The 19736-nt window shown below is 36.5% G+C and overlaps 1 non-coding gene across 1 annotated transcript; it reads left to right on the forward strand.

The window, feature by feature from the left end:
* The first annotated feature begins 9318 nt into the window (after positions 1-9318).
* LOC145168087 (small nucleolar RNA R71) lies at positions 9319-9425 on the forward strand. The gene has a single exon (XR_013741677.1). It is a non-coding gene; the product is annotated as a small nucleolar RNA R71 (small nucleolar RNA).
* Positions 9426-19736: the final 10311 nt, after the last annotated feature.

Here is a 19736-nt window from a genome sequence, read left to right on the forward strand (position 1 = left end):
TCGCAACCCTAAATCTTGATGTGGTCTAGATTTGGAACTTTTCCGGTCCACATCTCATGAGGTGTTTTGGCAACCTTCTTTGTAGGAACTAGATTAAGGATATGGACGACAGTCTCTAAGGGATACCCCCAAAATGAGATTGGTAGCGAAGCTCGACTCATCATGGAAATAACCATATCCAACAAGGTTCGATTGCGCCTCTCAGCCACACCATTCAACTGTGGTGTCCTAAGAGGTGTCAATTGTGAGATAATCCCACATTCCTTAAGATAGTCAAGGAACTCTGTACTAAGATACTCACCACCTCGATCAGATCGAAGCATCTTAACGTTCCTGCCCAACTGATTCTCCACTTCCTGCTTGAACTCTTTGAATCGTTCAAAGGTCTCTGACTTATGCTTGATTAAGTAGACATATCCATATCTACTAAAATCATCAGTAAAAGTCACATAAAAGCAGTTACCATCTCTTGTGGTGGTTCTGAAGGGTCCACGCTAATCAGTGTGTATGAGATCCAACAACCTTCACCCCTAGCACAAGTACCAGTGAAGGGTGACTTTGTTATTTTCCCAAGCAAACAAGATTCACAACTATCATCTGAATTTAGGTCAAACGACTCCAAGACTCCATCCTTTTGGAGTTGTCCTATGCGTTTCTTGCTTACATGTCCAAGACGACAATGCCATAAAGATGCTTTATTCAAGCTAGTGGATGAATCGATACAAAATACATTATTTCCTAGGTTACCTACAACCGACACAACATCATACACACCATCACAAGGTAATGCTTTAAAATAAAGAACATTATTAAAGAAAGCATTAATACTACCACATTCATTATCAAACGAAAAGGTAAAACCTTGTTTGTACAAAGCATGAAAGGAAATAATATTTCTAGCCATTTCAGGCGAGTAACAACATTTATTTAAATATAATGTAAACCCACTACTTACAACAAAGAATAAACTCCAATCTTGGTGACAGGTGAAGCTTTCCTATTCCCCATGATCAAGTTTATCTTCCCATGCTCCACATTCTCACTTCTTCTTAGTCCCTGCTAATCAGAACAAATATAAATACCACAACCGGTATCAAGGACCCAAGAATTAGAATGGGGTGAGTTATTAGACAATATAGTGTAAATACCTGCATGGTTGGGTTTAACTTTCCCATCCTTCACATCTTGCTGGTACTTTGGGCAGTTTCGCTTCCAATGCGACTTTTCATGGCAATAGAAGCATTCAGCCTCTTTTGGGTCAGAAGAAGGAGTGACGAAACCTTTCTTGGTTCCACTTGAAGAGGAGCCATCAAGGGACTTTCCCTTGGTACCCTTCGAAGGGTTCTTCCTCTTCTTTCCTCTACCTTTCCCGATTGCCAAGACAGGGGTGGAGTTTGGAGTAGGAGTGGTAACAACTGATTTACCTTTAAGACCAATTTCTGTGGTCTTCAAAAGTCCTTGAAGTTTGCTGAGGGTAACTTCCTCCTTGTTCATGTGGTATGTCATGCAGAATTGATCGTAATACGAAGGTAAGGAGTGCAAAATGATATCTATTGCCAACTCCTCGGGGAAGTTTACACTCAGTTTCAGCAAACGGTCCACATACCTTTGCATTTTCTGCATATGGCCCGTGATGGGTTCACCATCCTTCATCCGGGTTGTTATTATGGAGGGGATGATTTCATATCGCTCTTGACGAGCACTCTGATGGTAGCGGTCCATCAAATCCTGGTGCATCTCAAATGGATAGTAGTCCTCATAGGACTTTTGGAGCTGGGCTGTCATAGTGGCTAACATGATGCATGCCATTTTGGTAGTATCTCTTTCATGTGCCTCATATTCAGCGATCTCCTCAGGAGTAGCAGACGGCTCGGGTACCTTAAGCTCCTTATCGAGAACATATTCTTTGTTCTCATACCGAGTGACCATCCTGATGTTTCTGATCCAATCCATAAATTTGGATCCATCAAAGATGACTCTCCCACAAAGGTTCATGAGAGAGAAGGAGCCGATAGGGTTTGAGCCAGAAACAACATTGTTGCAAGACATCTGAAAAGAAGAAAGACAAAATTAGATTAGATATAAGGATAGTCCTTAATAAAACACCCAAATGTAATACTAAGGCTAGGACCCAACACAATATTTTATAACTTAGAAGAGGGATGCCGTAATCCAAGCTATAAAATATTTGAAGGTAGGTGAATGACGATTCACCAATTTCCACCATGAAAAACGAAATAAATTAGTAGGTTTTAATTGGTTTTTGAAACTCCTAGATTCTTTGAGATTCATTGAACTTTTCAATGGCATGTTTCAATCTCGAGTGTGCCCTTCAGGTTTTGTGACTGGGATGCCGAGGATCACAAAACAAGGTGTGAAGTAACCATGCAAATTACTTGGTACCCTTAATATTTACCCCTCAATCGATGTGTCGGTTAACCACACGCGCTCCACCAATACTATGATAAATATTAAGTTACCCTTTGCCTACCCTGTTAAGTCCAGGTTAGTGTGCCGGTTAACCACACACGCTCCACTAACGACTTAATCAAAGTGCAAAGTGGAATTTCATGGGTTAGCACCTTAATCACATTTTCCTAAAGTAACTAAGATTGGGAATTTATAAAAAAAACTTTAGTTACTTTATATTCATCATACTTTTAATGAAGATTTAAAGTCTTTGTCTTACCCGTTCGGCTAACGACCCTCCACCGATCAAGGAAGCAGTGGGTGAGAGTGGACACCCATTAAGCTGCCATTTTATAGGCAACAACCTTATACCCCCCCTTATAGACCGACTTCATGAATGAGGCCTACTAACGGTAAAACGACTTTGTTCTTATACATATATAATTATTATTAAACTTATAATATTATAAAGTATAAGGGTTGAATTTTAACTTTTAAAATTCTAGGGGTTGGAACTTAAAGTTTTTTTAAAGTTACTTTACATGTTCCAAAACTTGAGGGCAAGTTTTGTAACTTTACAAAACTTTTCATTTCATAACTTATGAGTTAATGGTTTAATAAAATGAGTGACTTTTCATTTTATGTAACCTATGTGTTTCTTTAATGGTCTTTAAAAGTGTGACTTTCGGTAATCCATAACTTGAGGACAAATTATGGATTCCATTAAAACACATAATGATCAAGAATTAATCTAACAAGCAAGTTACAAATAATTCCTATGATCTTCTAAACTCATAAGTTCATGAACATACATATCAACAATTTCAAGAATCATAAAATTAACCATATAAAACTTGAAATTTTGATAATAGCTATTGAAAATGGATTAGCATAACCATTACACCATCTACAACAAGTTTTATAACACCAAAACAGTTTAGGGTAATGTTTCTAGTCCATTTCTAGCAGCCAAACTCGAAAAACTGCATTATGTGGCTCCTACTCGTCGAGTGCATGAACCTACTCGATGAGTAGGATGAGTTTAGTCATGGACTCGTCGAGTCCCCCCATGGACTCGGCGAGTTCATGCTGCAGAATGCAGAAAAACTGAGTTTTTTCACATTTTTGCATCAAGTATCAAACAAACAAGCCTAGGCTCTAATACCACTGAAGGGTTTTGAGCATTCTAACACTCCTATGGTGTACATGCAACCCTTGAAACCTTGGATCTATGTTTTATCTATGATACATGCAAAATTGATTTTCCAAGGTTCATAACCTATCTAGCATACATGGGGTACTTTTAATCATAAAAGATAGTAAGAAATCATACCTTGTAGTAGTTTGGATTCCTTGATAACCTTGTGAGCCTAGCACCTCAAGTGTGATGCCTCAAATTTCTCACACAACACCAAATGCACTTGGAATGACTTAGAGAGAAATGGTACACTTCTTGAAATCGGCTAGCCCTCACTTGTATGCTTAGTGGCCGATTTTGGTGAACAAAGTGATGCTTATATAGTGTATTACAATTAGGGTTACACCATGTAAACCCTAATTGTCATGACTTTTCATTTCCATGACCCATGGGTTCTATAACCACCATGGAGCATCCTATGGGTTTTAGCCCAACTTGATAATCCATGGAGCATTAGCCCACTATACAAGTATGGATGATTTACACAATCAACCCATATATTTAATTAGTCTTCTTTTGATCACTTAATTAATTCCAAATTAATTCTTGATCAATACTAATTAAATAATACTATTAATATATTAGAAATTATAATATATTAATAAACCATAAGTGTTATTTCTCTCTTTTTAGTCTATCCAAATGCATGATGCCATGCAACCCAAATGGACCATGCTAATCGGGTCAAGTACATTCCAGAAATAGTTATGAACTTAGACACCTAATCCAACACAAAGTGCTAGGCAGGAACGATATGAGATCATCGCTGCGATGATCACTACCAAAATGAAGGATGGAGAGTCCATCACAGCCCACTTGTAGAAAATGCAGAGATATGTGGACCGCTTGCTGAAGTTGAATGTCAACTTCGATGAGTAGCTGGCCATAGATATCATTCTACACTACTTGCCTCCTTGCTACGACCAGTTTCGTATGACCTACCACATGAACAAGGAGGAGGTCACTCTAAGCAAGCTTCAAGGCCTGCTAAGGACTGCTGAGAGTAGTCTGAAAGGCAAATCTATTGCATCTACTCCTACTACTGCTGCCCCGGTCTTGGCTATTGGGCAAGGAAAAGAAAAGAAGAGGAAGGCTCCTTCTAAGAGCCACAAGGGAAAGTCTCATGATGGTACCTCTTCAAGTGGAACCAAAGCTGGTCCTGCTGCTCCCTCTTCCAACCCGAAGGATGCAGAGTGCTTCTACTGCCACGACAAAGGGCATTAGAAATGAAGCTACCCGAAGTATCTGCAAGATATCAAGGATGGGAAGATAAAGCCCTCCTTCGCTGGTATTTATACTATTCAATCTAATACCTCATCACATACTATGTCTTGGGCCCTCGATACAGGATGTGGTTTTCACATTTGTTCTGATTTGCAGGGTCTAAGAAGAAGTAGGGATGTGGAGCATGGGAAGATAAACTTGATCATGGGGAATAGGAAAGTGTCGCCTGTCACCAAGATTGGAGTTTACTCTTTAGTGCTTAGTAGTGGGTTAGGTCTAGATTTGAATAATTGTTGCTATTCGTCAGAAATGACACGAAACATTATTTCTTTTCATGGTTTGTATAAACAAGGTTTTAGATTTTCGTTTAATAATGAAAATGGTTCTATTAATGCTTTCTTTAATTGTACTTTCTATTTTGAAGCATTGCCTTGTAATGGTATATATGAAACTGTGATGGTTGTAGACAACTTAGGAAATGATGTGTTGCCTATCGATTCTTCCAATAGTTTGGATAATGAATGCTTGTGGCATTGTCGTCTTGGACATGTCAACAAGAAGCGCATAGCCCAAATCCAAAAGGATGGAGTGTTGGAGTCATTCGACCTTAGGGACGATGACATGTGTGAGTCTTGTTTACTTGGAAAGATGACCAAGTCACCCTTCACTGATACTTGTGAAAGGGGTGAGGGTTTATTGGATCTCATACATACCGATGTATGTGGGCCCTTTAGATCCACCACAAGGGATGCGAACAGCTTCTATGTGACTTTCACCGATGATTACAGCAGATATGGATATATCTACTTAATCAAGCACACGTCAGAAACCTTTAAAAAGTTCAAGGAGTTTAAGCAAGAAGTGGAGAATCAGCTGGGCAGGAAAATTAAGATGCTCCGAACCGATCGAGGAGGTGAGTACCTTAGTATTGAATTCCACGTCTACCTCAAGGAATGCAGAATTGTTTCGCAATTGACGCCACCTAGGAAACCGCAGTTGAATGGTGTGGCTGAGAGGTGCAATCGAACATTGTTGGACATGGTTCATTCCATGATGAGTCGAGATTCGTTACCTATCTCATTCAGAGGGTATGCCTTAGAGACTGCCATCCATATCCTTAATCTAGTCCCGACTAAGAATGTTGCCAAAACACCTCACGAGATGTGGACAGGGAAAGTTCCATCATTGGCACATATCAAGGTTTGGGGTTGCGAGGCTTTCGTAAGACGAGAGACTCACAACAAGCTCGAGCCTCGTCGTGAGCGGTGTATTTTCATCGGCTATCCGCAGAAGTCCTTTGGATATCTCTTCTATAGACCGAGTGATAATGTTGTATTCGTTGCGAGGATAGGGTTTTCTGAGAGCGAGAACTCATATGCCAAGAGGACAGTGGGAGGCAAATTGATCTTGAAGAGCTTAAAGAATCAAACGATGAAGGAACCTCTAACACTAGAGCTCAACCCGAGGAGGAAACTCATGTTGAACCGATTGACGAGTCCCTACCTCTTAGACGTTCTAGTAGAGTTAGTGTTCCACCCGTATTATATGGTTTCCATATAACTGCTGAGGGTGATACGTTTATTAGTGATAGTACACTAATAAATTTGGATGAACCTAACAACTACAAGGAAGCCATGGTAGGCCCAGAGTCTGCGAAATGGAAAGAGGCTATGGACAGCGAGATTCAGTCCATGTATGACAATCAAGTTTGGAACTTGGTTGACATTGTGCCAGGTCGTAAGACGGTCAGGTGCAAATGGATCTTCAAGAAGAAGACCGACATGGATGGGAAAGTACACACATATAAGGCGTGATTGGTTGCGAAGGGCTTTACTCAAACTCCCGGAGTTGACTATGATGAGACCTTCTCACCAGTTGCGAAGATTAAATCTATAAGGGTTATGCTAGACATAGCTGCATTTCATGACTATGAAATCTGGCAAATGGATGTCAAAACCGCTTTCCTTAATGGGAAGTTGGCTGAAGATGTTTACATGAGTCAGCCAGAGGGTTTTGTTAATGTAGAGCACCCTAATAGAGTGTGTACGCTTGAGAAATCCATTTATGGATTGAAACAAGCATCTCGCAGATGGAATCTTTGTTTTGATGAGAAAGTAAAAGAGTTTGGTTTCTCAAGAAGCGAAGATGAATCATGTGTATATGTCAAAGCCAGTGGGAGTATAGTTAGCTTTCTTGTTTTGTATGTGGACGACATACTGCTCATAGGAATCGACGTCCCAACCTTGTAGGAGGTTAAGTCCTGGCTTGGGAAGTGCTTCGCTATGAAGGACCTCAGAGAAGCTGCTTATATTATTGGACTAAGGATATTGAGAAATAGGAGTAAAAGACTAATAGGACTTAGTCAAAGTAATTACTTGGATAAAGTGTTGAAACGTTTCAGCATGGAGAATTCCAAGAAAGGGGAGTTACCAATCCAAAGCAATACTAAGTTGAGCAAGACTCAAAGCCCGAGTACCGATGCCGATATAGGCGAGATAAGCAGAGTACCTTATGCTTCCGCAGTTGGCTCAATCATGTATGCTATGACATGTACTCGCCCTGATGTGGCCTTTGCTTTGAGCATGGTCAGCAGATATCAAAGGAAGCCTGGTAGAGCACATTGGACCGCAGTAAAGAATATTCTTAAGTACCTGCGGAGGACTAAGGATTGGTTTCTTATCCTCGGTGGGAGTGATGACTTGAGAGTGCGAGGGTATAGTGACGTTAGTTTTCAGACTGACCGGGATAATTTCCGCTTGCAGTTGGGCTGAGTCTTTACCCTGAATGGATGAGCAGTGACATGGAAAAGTTCCAATCAGGAGACCATAGCTGATTCAACGTGTGAATCAGAGTACATAGCAACGAACGAAGCGTTGCAGAAGGCGATATGACTAAATAACTTCATTGGAGACCTTGGAGTTGTACCAGCCATAAAGGAGCCTATGGAGATTTTCTGTGATAACGAAGATGCGGTTGCCTTAACCAAGGAACCGAGGGATCATGGCAGATCCAGGCATATCGACATAAAATATCATTTCATTAAACATCGGGTAGAAGAGGGACTCCTCATAGTAAAGAGAGTATCATCATAAGAGAACCCAACAGATTCCCATACGAAGGGACTGAGTAGGGTTAAGCACTTGCAGCACGCTAGGAGCATTGGGCTGAAGGACGATATTAGTTTTAGTGATTAGATAACGTTAGAAACTTGTAATAGATAAATTGTAATTGACATTTTGATGATTAAATGAAGGTGTTTTATTTATAAGTAAAGTTACTGTCTTGTGTTAATTATTTACTATTGTTTCACTTTGCATGTTTTGACTTCCTAAATAATAAGATTATTTAAACTATCCACAGTCGATAAGACGTTGGAAGTAAGTATGAAAGAAGACTGTCATGAATTGGCTTGTAGATTTTCTAAGCGTTTAGACATAGCAAAGGTTTGCTGCAACGTTCATGACTGCTTATGAAATATGATTTGAGTATTGGATTAAACCCGCATTCACATGAATCACTTCATGGAATTTAATCATGAGTGATTGTCCAATTGTTTTGGTGTTTGTGATTCATTAGAGGCATCGCATTTGAGGTGCTTGGTTCTCAAAAGCTCAAGATCTTCAAGCTACAATCAAAGGTAATATCTTTACTCTTCATTAGATGCAGATTTCGATTTTGTTGTATGCTAGATTAGGGTTTTAGAGCTTTGGATGATTATTGCATGTACAAATAGAAAAACTAGATCCAAAGCTTTAGGGTTTGCATGTGCACCATAGGATTGATGTCTTGCTCATATCCCAACAGTTAATTGTCCTAGTTGAGCTTCGATGTTTTGGATTGATGCTTGATGATTCCTTAGCAAAGCTTGTTGGTCCCTCATGAGAATTTTCTGGTCTCTTATCACCGCATCGGTCTCATCATGTCTTTTCTCCGAAGCCTCCATGAATCTAGTGAGCAGGGACTCTAAATCGACCTTCTTTTTTTCAGGTGGTTGCTCTTTTTGATAAAATCCTCAGCCAGTTTGCCTAAAATTTTCTTCTTTTTGCTTTTTATATTTTTCATATGGCAACCACTCTTTCTTTGGCTTCCTCCAATCTTCATCATATTTGTCTCCACTAGAGTAACATACTTGAACCTTCTTATTTCCGTTCTCGTCTAAGTGGAAATCCTTGGTCAAATGTGGACTATTTCATCTTTCACAACCAACTCGAATAGCATGTATGGATTAGTCTATTTTTGTCATTCTTCGGTCCATAGTTTTTATCATGGCTAAAACAGCAGCCATATCTTCAAAAGTGCCTCTCCCAATTCCTTTCCCTTCGTCATGTCTCAGATTGTGGTATTCAAGCGAATGCTTGGAAAATTCTTCAACCAATTCCTTAATCTCACTAGGATTTTTGTTTATTAACGGTCCTTGAGAGTCAAGGAGTTTCCTTGTCATCAAGTTTACCCCATCATAGAAGATTGATACTTCTTGTTGCTCATTCAAATCATTTTGGGGACAATTTCTTATCAAGCCTTTGTATCTCTCCCATGACTCATAGAGTGACTCACTCGATTGTTGCTCAAAGTTTCCTATGGATTTCTTGAGTTTAGAAACTTTAGAAGGTGGGCAAAAAGGTTCTATGAATTGTTCACACATTTACGCCCAAGTAGTAATTGCACCAGGTGGTAGTGCCTTCAACCAATCTTTAGCAGCTCCCTTGAAAGTAACGGGAAGCATTCTCAAAAGCACCATCTTTCTTGGAACATTCGGGATGTTGAAGTAATAAACTATGTCATTGACTTCATCAAGGTGCTTGTAAGCATCCTCATGATCTTTCCCGGAAAATGGGACTTTCTTAAGCTCGGAAAAAATATGTCCCTTCAGCTCGAATGTTGCGGTAGCAGTACTTGCAGGTTACACGAGACCAGGACCGGTGTCCTCTCGGATTCTTTTCTTATATGCCTCCATGGACATGTTGGCAATATTCGCCATCTCGTCTTTTGGCTCGTCTTCGGGTTCACTTTCTTCTTTATCGGTTTCTGATTCGGAATCAGATTCGTGAAGATTAGGAGTTTGCTCAAAGCTTTCTAACTTGCTTTCGTTCCTTGCGGAATTGCTTGATTCACCCACGTTCTTCCCCTTCTTCTTTCCGAAAACTGATTTAAGGTCATTGAAAGGTGACTTCTTTGGTGGTTGGGTTTCTCCTACGTTTTTATCAGTCTTTTTAAGAAGGGCTAACTCTAGATCTTCTAGTGGTGGTATCAAGGGTGTGTTGGATCCACGAGTCATGTACTACTGCAACAAAAACAAAAATAAAAACATAAAATTGAACAAAAACTACTTAAAAAGTCTTACTGAACGTTCACCACGTCGTGGCTAGTAATACCACGACGTGATGTCGCAGAAAACCTAAACAAAAAAGAAAGACAAAAACAAACGTAAATGACTTATCTCACGTCGTGAGCTTAAGGGTCACGTTGTGAGTTCAGTTCAAAAAAAAACTAATGTTCAAATTTAACTTTTTGCAGGTTTTACCCCACAAAAAGGATCTATTAACCTAAAGCAAATAAAATTTAAAGTAAATGTCGTATCCCGGCAACGGCGCAAAAAACATGATGCGTAATATTATACCTAGTAGTTTTACCAACTATCTAACTAACGATTACGACTTAAGGCGGTGGACCTATTCGCAAATAATATAGCACAAACAGTCGGGTATCGAACTCAGGGAACGGTTTTAATTAACTTATTCAACTACTAAAAATTAATTTGAATCCACTTCTCCTTAATAGTTAGCTACTAATTATGGATAATTCACGTTGGTTACCAGTTATTATATTATTAGTAATTTAAGTCCAAATATACCAATGTTGAACTAATTCATGTAGAACTATGAATGGTCACACATAATTTAACACATAATCAATTATGAATTATGGATGGAGCTATGTAAGAATGATTAAGCAAGCACAATTATAGTCACAATATATGTTCTCCAGCACAACAAAATTTAATAACTTTAATTACTTATCTAAGATTTGTTCGATCCTAGCTCTAGTAATCTAATGCTCACTAAATTACTAGGTGTCAAGTTCATGCAATTTAATAGTCACTAAGCTACACAGAACATGAATTTAAGAAATTTAAGTATAAAATATTAGCATGCTAGGTATTAACAATCAAACACAAGCATTTAACCAACTAGTAAGATGCATAACTAATAAACTAATCCATGAGTTGAAGTTTCATCTAGCTAAACAGAAGCAGCTAGATTCAGCTACTCATGGCTGAATTGAAACACACAAATTTAATAATTAGAAACATAGTTAAATATACCAAATTAAATTAAAAGTTATGATCTTCAATCACTTCTTCCTCCTTAGATGCTTAACACTAGAATTCACTGACTTGTTTTCCATCAAAATTCGTTTTCTAAACCCTCCAATCTCCAGAAGAACTTTCAATTGTAATCCGTATTGAACACGGATTCTATCATTCGTATGTTTATTTTATAGAATGTTGCTACTAATGTCGTGAGATATGATTCCTCACGTCGTGAGGTCGTCTTTTAGCTGAAATATTTATCTTTTAAGCTCCAAACCTCCAAAGTTCCGATCCTTATCGCTTTTGGTCCTTTTTCTTCAAGAATGCTCATATTGGCTGTGAATTACAATTAAATCTTCTAAGTACCATATATTTTTGTAAATAACCGAAATATTAATAAAAATGTATTAAAATATTGCCTAAAAATATGTATAAATATCGGAATATCACAAAGTTTGGGAATTATTTCGCTATAGTAGACTTTAGGGAGAGGGCACTCATACTTCATTTTGAATCTAGAGGTTTAGATTGAATAGTTTAATAGAACGTAGTTAAAGGCATACCATGTTGAAATGTTTTGACATTGGGTATTCTATATATGGAAATATTTTAACAAGGAATTGAATAGATATTGGACCCTTGTAATAATGAGTCGAGTCCCATATGCATCGGATATATGATCGATTACATATGCTACAATATTCGATTATTCTATTTTTAAAATGCTTTTAGCATTATGTGAAAAGGATTAGAAATTCATATAACTAAAGTTGTCAAACAACTTTCAAGAACGTTCTAAGGTTTTACCAAAGAATTGGTAGCTTTTGGGCAATTGGAAGTATGATATTGTTTGGAAAGGACCATAGTGACATGTTTTGGATTGACATGATTCTTGGTCAGAAATGATGGTCATATGGGAATATGGAAACGTGTCCATAATGGGAGATGTTTTCAAAATCTACATGTGATTTGAAAACTTTAATGCAAAGAAGTGTTCAGGGAGTGTACCTTGAATTTGAGACTTCATAACCATGGAATTGTTCTGAGTAACAAGTTCCAGTGGAACATTTGGTAATGTCAAAGGCTCGATCTCTACGACTTAAGAACCTTGACATCACAGAAAGACAATGCATGTAAAGATAAAATTCCACTACATATTAGATAGTGACAAGAATTTAGAATCGTGAATTAAGCATCATTGGACTAATGTCTAATCGATCTATTCACAAAGGAAGGACCGTTGAGAGGTGTAGTATGTATTTTTATAACATGGCATGACTGATGTTATTTAATTCAAGTGGTTAGCTGATTACTCAAAACATTATACAATGAATAAATTCATAATTTTTATGGTGATTAAACAATAAGGATTTATTTATAATCAACAGGTATGATGGCATAGTTAAATAATTTATTATTGTGTTTCACTTTGCATGTTTTACTTCCCTAAGTAATTTAAATATTATTCAAAATTCCACAGTCATTCATACTTTTGGAAGTAAGTAGTGAATTAAGATTGTCATGAATTGATTGTAAATTGTCGATTGTCGATTGAGGTTAAGACATCGCAATTGGAATTGCTACAATATTCATGAGTACTTTGAAAATAAAGATTTTAAGTATTGGATAAGCTCATGCTTACAGATTACTTCATGGATTCAATCACAAGTAATTCTAAGACGATAATATTTTCTATTCTTAAAACAGAGATATATAGTTCATAGTTTACTGATCAGTTGTGCATTGGTTTGCTCAAACACATCTCGTAACTGGATGTTATAAAAGGTTATTTCATGTGTGATTTGATACATAAATTATATAACTATATAGTCAATGTAATTCATTCCTTTTGCCTAAATAAGGAAAAGCGATATATGTGGGCCCCTCAGTGATTTGAGTTGATCTATCAATATTAGGCGCTTGGTCTGGACTGAATTCATGTGTTCAATTTTGTAATCTTAAATTCGATCACAAATCGTGAAATTGGAAAACAGAACAAATGAACATGAGGTTGATCATTTAATTCATGACTCAGTTCATACAATATCTTTTAGAATGAAAGAATAGCTAATCACTTATCTTAGGGCCAATAGTTGATTTAGAACAGAGTTTGGAACTGGCTTAGGAAAGCACTGTTTGTTGTTTAGTTCAAGGTCTATACTTGCAATTATAGTTACAAACTTATCCAAGTGGGAGGCGATTGGATTAAGGTGTCTAAGCCAGTAACAAAATTGGTATATTTTTGTAATTAGAAGCAAAGTCCTTTTGGCGTTGCCCTCATAACTAGTAACTAAATAGAATAACTTTTGGAGAGAGAGACTGATTTGTTAATTTATTATATGATTAATAAACTAATTATAAATTGAAATAAATAATTTATTAATATATTATATGATTAATATATTAATTGGAAATAGTAATAATTAATTAAGAATTAATCAGAAATTAATTGGAGTTAACTTCAGGTTAATTTGAATTAATTGAAGTGCAAGGACTTAAGTTGTAGTTGTTCAATAGTTGAACAAGAAGGAATTCTTGAACCTTCCTAAGGTTTTACGATTTTGATAAGGATAATTAGGGTTTCTGGAATATTCCTTATAGATAATTAAGGAGTTGGATAATTACCAAATTTGAAATATTAATATAATATTTAAATTAGGGTTATTCAACGCTTCCTGTATCAGCTATAAATAAGGTCCTTTGGCCTATTATTTTCATGCACTCTCCCTCATAACCTAAGAGCCGAAAATTTGCTCTCCCAGGTTTTGGGTACAAACTATTAGAGGCAGTGAGAAAGAAAGCTCGATGTCAAAATCGAAACTTTGTGGTAATATGGTGACTTTTTTGCAATTTTCCCTTTTAATAAATACTTGTATTAAATCATGTTCTTGAAAGTTACTATGTACTCAACTGATTAAAGTGGAAGACTCGCGGAAAGCCAACTCCTTGACTGACACTTAATTTTCGCTTTTGAACGACCTAAATATGAATATTATTAAGCCTCAATATTCGTTTTTATTTATAATTGTTATATTAATCGTACTAGATTCTTCAATAATCCCAACAAATACATCAAGCTCTAGTTGATATGGAATGACCAGACCAATTTACCCTTCCATGGTCTAATCCATCCAAACATGCCCTAGAGTCCAAAAATGACCAAACATAACTTCTGGGGTTATGCCATGCGTACCCCTCCTCTAAACCATGTGTAGAGGTCCCAACCCTAAACGGGCCAGTCATACGCTACGTGTTGCGTACTCCCACCCTACACAGGGCGTACTCATACCAATTGAAGCTTTAATATGAAAATCTCATCAAAATTGAACTTATAGGGCTTAAGTGTCTGAAATCGTACCTTAGAGTGTGTTTTTTGGGAGTGTTTTTCCGAGTGTATTCTGTTAACAGATCGTAATTTTTTTATCCGGATTCAGTTACCACGTCGTGGTATATTGTTTGCCACGTCGTGGTGTCTTTTATCACATTTTTCTTTCACGACGAATTTTAACCCCACATTAAAATAAAGGGTAATATACTTTCCTCCACGATGTGGTTAGCTCCTCCTCGTCGTGGTATTTCCAAAGTATGTTGTCGTCGTTGTTCATTTTACGTAACTCAAATCACCGTTTCGAGACAACGTCGTGATCTCCTCTTTGTCACGTCGTGGTGTGGCAAAAATGTATTTTTGCACTTATTCTAGTTAAGAAAACACACAATATTTCTACTATAATCGTACTCATAGATCACATTACAAATTCATAAAAATGGGTATTACATGATAACATTAAAAGAAACTAGAGTTAGAACTTACATTCAAAAGTTACAAATATTACAATGATTCTTCATAAAAGATTTAGAAGACTACCCGGTCGAGTAGATTTTGCCTTGAAATCCACTCAATCAAGTGCATCCTCTTGACAATATCATCTCGAAGTTTAGACATTCTTAAGCTCTAAAACCATATGCAAAATAATCCTAACTTCCTTCTCTATACTCCTACTGATTTGGTATGATTATCTAACATTTAACTATATGTTTTAAACATTAATCAACATCTTAATTCATCATAAATCCAACGACTTACAAGTTAAAATTAAAGATATAAGTGATTTAGACCCATCATTCATAAAAAAAGTTCATAAGCATCCATAAATGTAAATAGTCTAACATTCATCATTAACATCCTAATTCATCGTTTCAAATGTTTAATCATCCATAAATACAAATAGATTCCAATGTTTAATCATCCATAAATGTAAATAGATTCCAAATGATAGTCTCAACCTGGATTAGTGAAATAACTTTATGATACAACTAATCAAACCTATTCACATACAAATCTAGATTCAAAATCATCAAATAACCACATGAATTCCAAACTTTGTGTGAAATCATTTACTTGAACAAATTAGAAATAGTTAGCCTTTTGTTTTGGATTCACGAAATCTAGACTCCAAATCACAATTCTAAGCTAGTTTAATCATCAATTCCATCTTCCAAAACTTCTACTCAACATTTCACTAATCGAGGGTTCTTGAGCTTCAAAACAACTCATGAAGTTGAAATCAAGCAGCAACAATAGATGTTGATTCAAACCTAAATCCTTCAATAGAACTTCAGTTAAGCTTTAATATATCTTCAAAACCACTCCCTTAAGCTCTCTAGTCTCTCTTAAAATCGTCCAAATGAAGAATAAAATGGAGAGTTAGGAGCTTATGTTCTAAACTATGCTAACTTACTACATCTGGTCCTTTAGTTTCTTATTTTCTTCATTTGGTCCTAAAATGATACTAACTATGGACTTGTTTTTATATTTGCTAAATCAACCTTAGTCAACTTATTTATTAACAAAACTATTGTAATATTAGTGTTAAATGAGTTTGACGGAGTTACACATAATTTTTCCTAATTTAACCAAGCCAACTTCGAATTTTTTAAACTTTGACTCAACTTTTATATTTTAACAATTAACATTATTGAATTTATATTATTTTTTATTTTATGTTTTATATATTTGTTTATTCAATTTTAAATTTTTTTAATATTACCAAAAAAAAAAATAGATGTTACACATTATATATACTATTAATCCTTAAAAACTTGATGAACAGGAAACTTTAACCATTTGCATTTGTGCCACAGTTTTTACTCTCTTTTCTTATTTTGCCCCTGTAAGTTGTGCTTTGGCTAATGCTTATCTTCTCTTCCTCACAGTCGGTTGCCGCCTCTCATTCTAGACTGCGATATTTTCCGATTCTTATCTTTTCTTCTTACCTGTTTTGATTGTGCCGCCCTTCTCCTCTAATAGGACTCTCCACCGCCATTGACTGCGTCTCTGAATATATTCCTCATGCTTAGAATATTTCTTTCGTTTGATAACTCATCCGCTCTATTCCCATTATTGCATTCCAATCGAACGATGACCTCGAGTTCTACTACTCCTTCTCAGTATTTCTGTTTCTTCCAATTTCGTTTTCTCTCAGCTTTTAATTATTTGGTTTCAAGAAACAGGTAGCACTCGATCTGAACCCTAGAAATCGGTTTGTTCACCATATGGTTGCAAAGCCTCGGAGACCAGCATTAGGAGGTAGTCGTTGCAACTGTTTTACTAAAGAAAGGGCCAATTTGAAGTTGCCCTTGGCTAGCTGCCTGTCCACCATTCTTAGTGAAGCACGACGGCGTCGTACACCACCGCCGTGACCGTCGTCGTCGCCGTCCTCACCGACTCCCTTAGTAACAACTACTATTGCTCCAGCGGTTTCTCATCGGAAATCTAGTGGAATCTCCCGCAAAATCACAATGCCAACGAACAGGTTCATTGATTCTCTCTTCCCTATCCTGATCTTGCAAGTCTTTTTGTGAGTTACACACTAATATTCCAATTTTGACTTGGGGGTAATTTATATTCAACCTGTGATTCTGAAGACCAGGTGTAGCTCATTTGCTTGTATTTCCCACAGATTGCTATTTAACATCCTTCCATTCGTGTTCTACCATCAGTTCAGTAGCGTAATTTCAAGTTTGAAATTGGAATTCACCAACTTTTTCTTGTAGGCATCATCATCAGTGGCAAATATTGACGGATGGAAATGGAAACTTAGCATGCTTTTACATAGCAAAACAGTGAAAGAGATCATAACCAGAGACAAGAGAGAGTATGAACAAATATCTAACCTCGCCTGGAAAATGGGCCTTTACTGGTAGTTGACTTATCTACATCCTTTTATCTCTTTCCCATTCAAATTATATTCACGAATCTTGATTATACACATATATTTTGTTTTTCCCTCTCCCACACTAATCATCACATGTTCAGTAAGATATATGGAAAAGTAATGGTTGCAAGCAAGGTCCCTCTTCCCAACTATCGTCCAGACGTTGATGATAAACGCCCCCAAAGAGAGGTAAGACTTCTTCCAGTTTCTTTCAGGAAATTCTCTTACATGAAACTGGTGATGGGTATATTAGTGTTTATGGTCCATTGAATGTAGGTAGTTATCCCATTAATCTTGCAAAGAATAGTAGAAGGTTTACTCCAAGAACATCTTGATCGAATGCAATTGATTTCTGGAGATGTCACGAGGGAATCTTGTCATCATGCTGAGCTGGCGAACAAGGGTAGTAATGGTAATCCATAGTCATTAGTATACAGATGAGAAGTATGCAAAGATCTTAGGAGGTATATATTGAAATGATGGAATGGAATCACAAGGGAATGGAATTAAAATGAATGGAATGGAATGGGTCATTACATTTCATTATAATGTTTGGTTGGATTTGCATGTTTCCAATTTGATACAGAAGATGGAGATAGAGTTATTCCTGGTTTTCTTGATGCCATAATTGGAATTCAAGAAATAAATGATGTTGAAACAATCGATCCAGATGATGCTACTAGACTTAATAGTGTGACTACAACACATGAAAATACAAACAATATGATCAAAACTAGTGCAAGTGTTATGTCTCTGTGCTCAGATTATCTTCTTCATCCTATAGAAGAGAAAGAGAATGACTTAAGTGAGATCATAGAGGGACAAGATAGTAAATTTATCAACCAGGAAGTTTGTACATCAACATCATATAAACCACAACATGGAGTTGCAAAACAAGAGCATGATTTTGCTGGAGCATTTGCTGGAATATTTGTTAGCCTGTGTCTGCACCCCATGGATACAGTGAAGACTGTCATTCAGTCATGTCCTACGATTCAAAGATCCATTCCATATATTAGCAAGTCAATTATGTCTGAAAGACGTATTATGCATTGTGTCTGTTACTCTGTTCTTATTGAAGGAATTTCATTAAAACTGATTATAATATTGTTTTTTTGCAGGTTTATCAGGACTTTATCGTGGAATCACAAGCAATATTGCTTCTTCAGCACCTATTTCTGCAATTTACATTTTCAGTTATGAATCAGTAAAGGGGGCTTTGCTTCCCCTTTTTGCCAAGGTGAAAGGGTTTTCTTCTGTTTTCTTCCATATATTTTAGAATTAGTTTTCTTGATACTTACTTTTACAAATTTCAGGAGCATCAATCATTGGCTCATTGCATAGCTGGAGGCTGTGCAAGTGTTGCCACATCATTTTTTTTACTCCAAGTGAGTGAATAAAGCAGCATATGCAAGTTGGCTCACATTATCACAGCTGTTGGTATGAATATGATGCTATTTTTTTTTATAACTTTTGACTTTTCTGGTCAACTCATTTTGTAATTTCACGGGAATGCTTTTTGGGGGATTATTGGGAAGGGGGGTTTTTCGACATTATACAATGGATGGGGAGCTGTACTTTGTAGAAATGTTCCTCATTCTATCCACAATACATATTGGAATCTGAGATAGAATCTGGTCGTCTGCCATGGCTGTTGCAGAAAGAGTTTCTTCTGAAAGGAGAGATCCTCTTGGTGAATTAGTAAGGCTTTTCTTTAATCTTTACTCTTCACTTAGTTTTTATTGCTTAAAGAAAAGCTTTATAAGCAATAATTTTTGTCTTTTCACAGGTTGGCTATAAAGTTCGATTAGAGGGTATGAAAGGAAAAAACACTCATCTGGTTTTTTGTAACGGTTAAATTTATGTCGCTTATGTTAAAAGTTTAGTTTTACAGGAGTATTTACTTTTCCAAGTCTTTTGAGTAGTTAAATAAGGTGTTAAGAATCATCCAGGGGCATTATAAACGAAGGGAAACAGAAATCATGTGTAGGTATTTTTGAAGGTCATAACAGTTGTTGTTTGACACCTAATCTTCAACTAGGTATCAGGTAAATAAACCATAGTTGAACATCTCAATTTATTGTTATTATTATTATTTCTTTATAAAGTTATGTATGCTTTTTTGATTAATTTTCAATTTTAGAAGTGACCTAACAAAACTTAGTAATTAATATGTCACTTTAGAGCCTTTATGTTTATGTTAAAATTTAACTTTTATATGTACTCATTTTTTATAAAACAGTACATGAAAGATACAATAAATTATTATATATCCAATTACAACGACATAGGCGTCTGTATCATTTGGCTTAAAAAATACTATAGAATGTACTGCGTTAATGTATATTTTATCATATTCTCCCAATTATTTAGGCTAATT

The sequence above is a fragment of the Lactuca virosa genome, chromosome 3 (assembly GCF_052849685.1).
Source record: "Lactuca virosa cultivar CGN04683 chromosome 3, Lactuca_virosa_CGN04683_v6, whole genome shotgun sequence".
Taxonomy (NCBI): domain Eukaryota; kingdom Viridiplantae; phylum Streptophyta; class Magnoliopsida; order Asterales; family Asteraceae; genus Lactuca; species Lactuca virosa.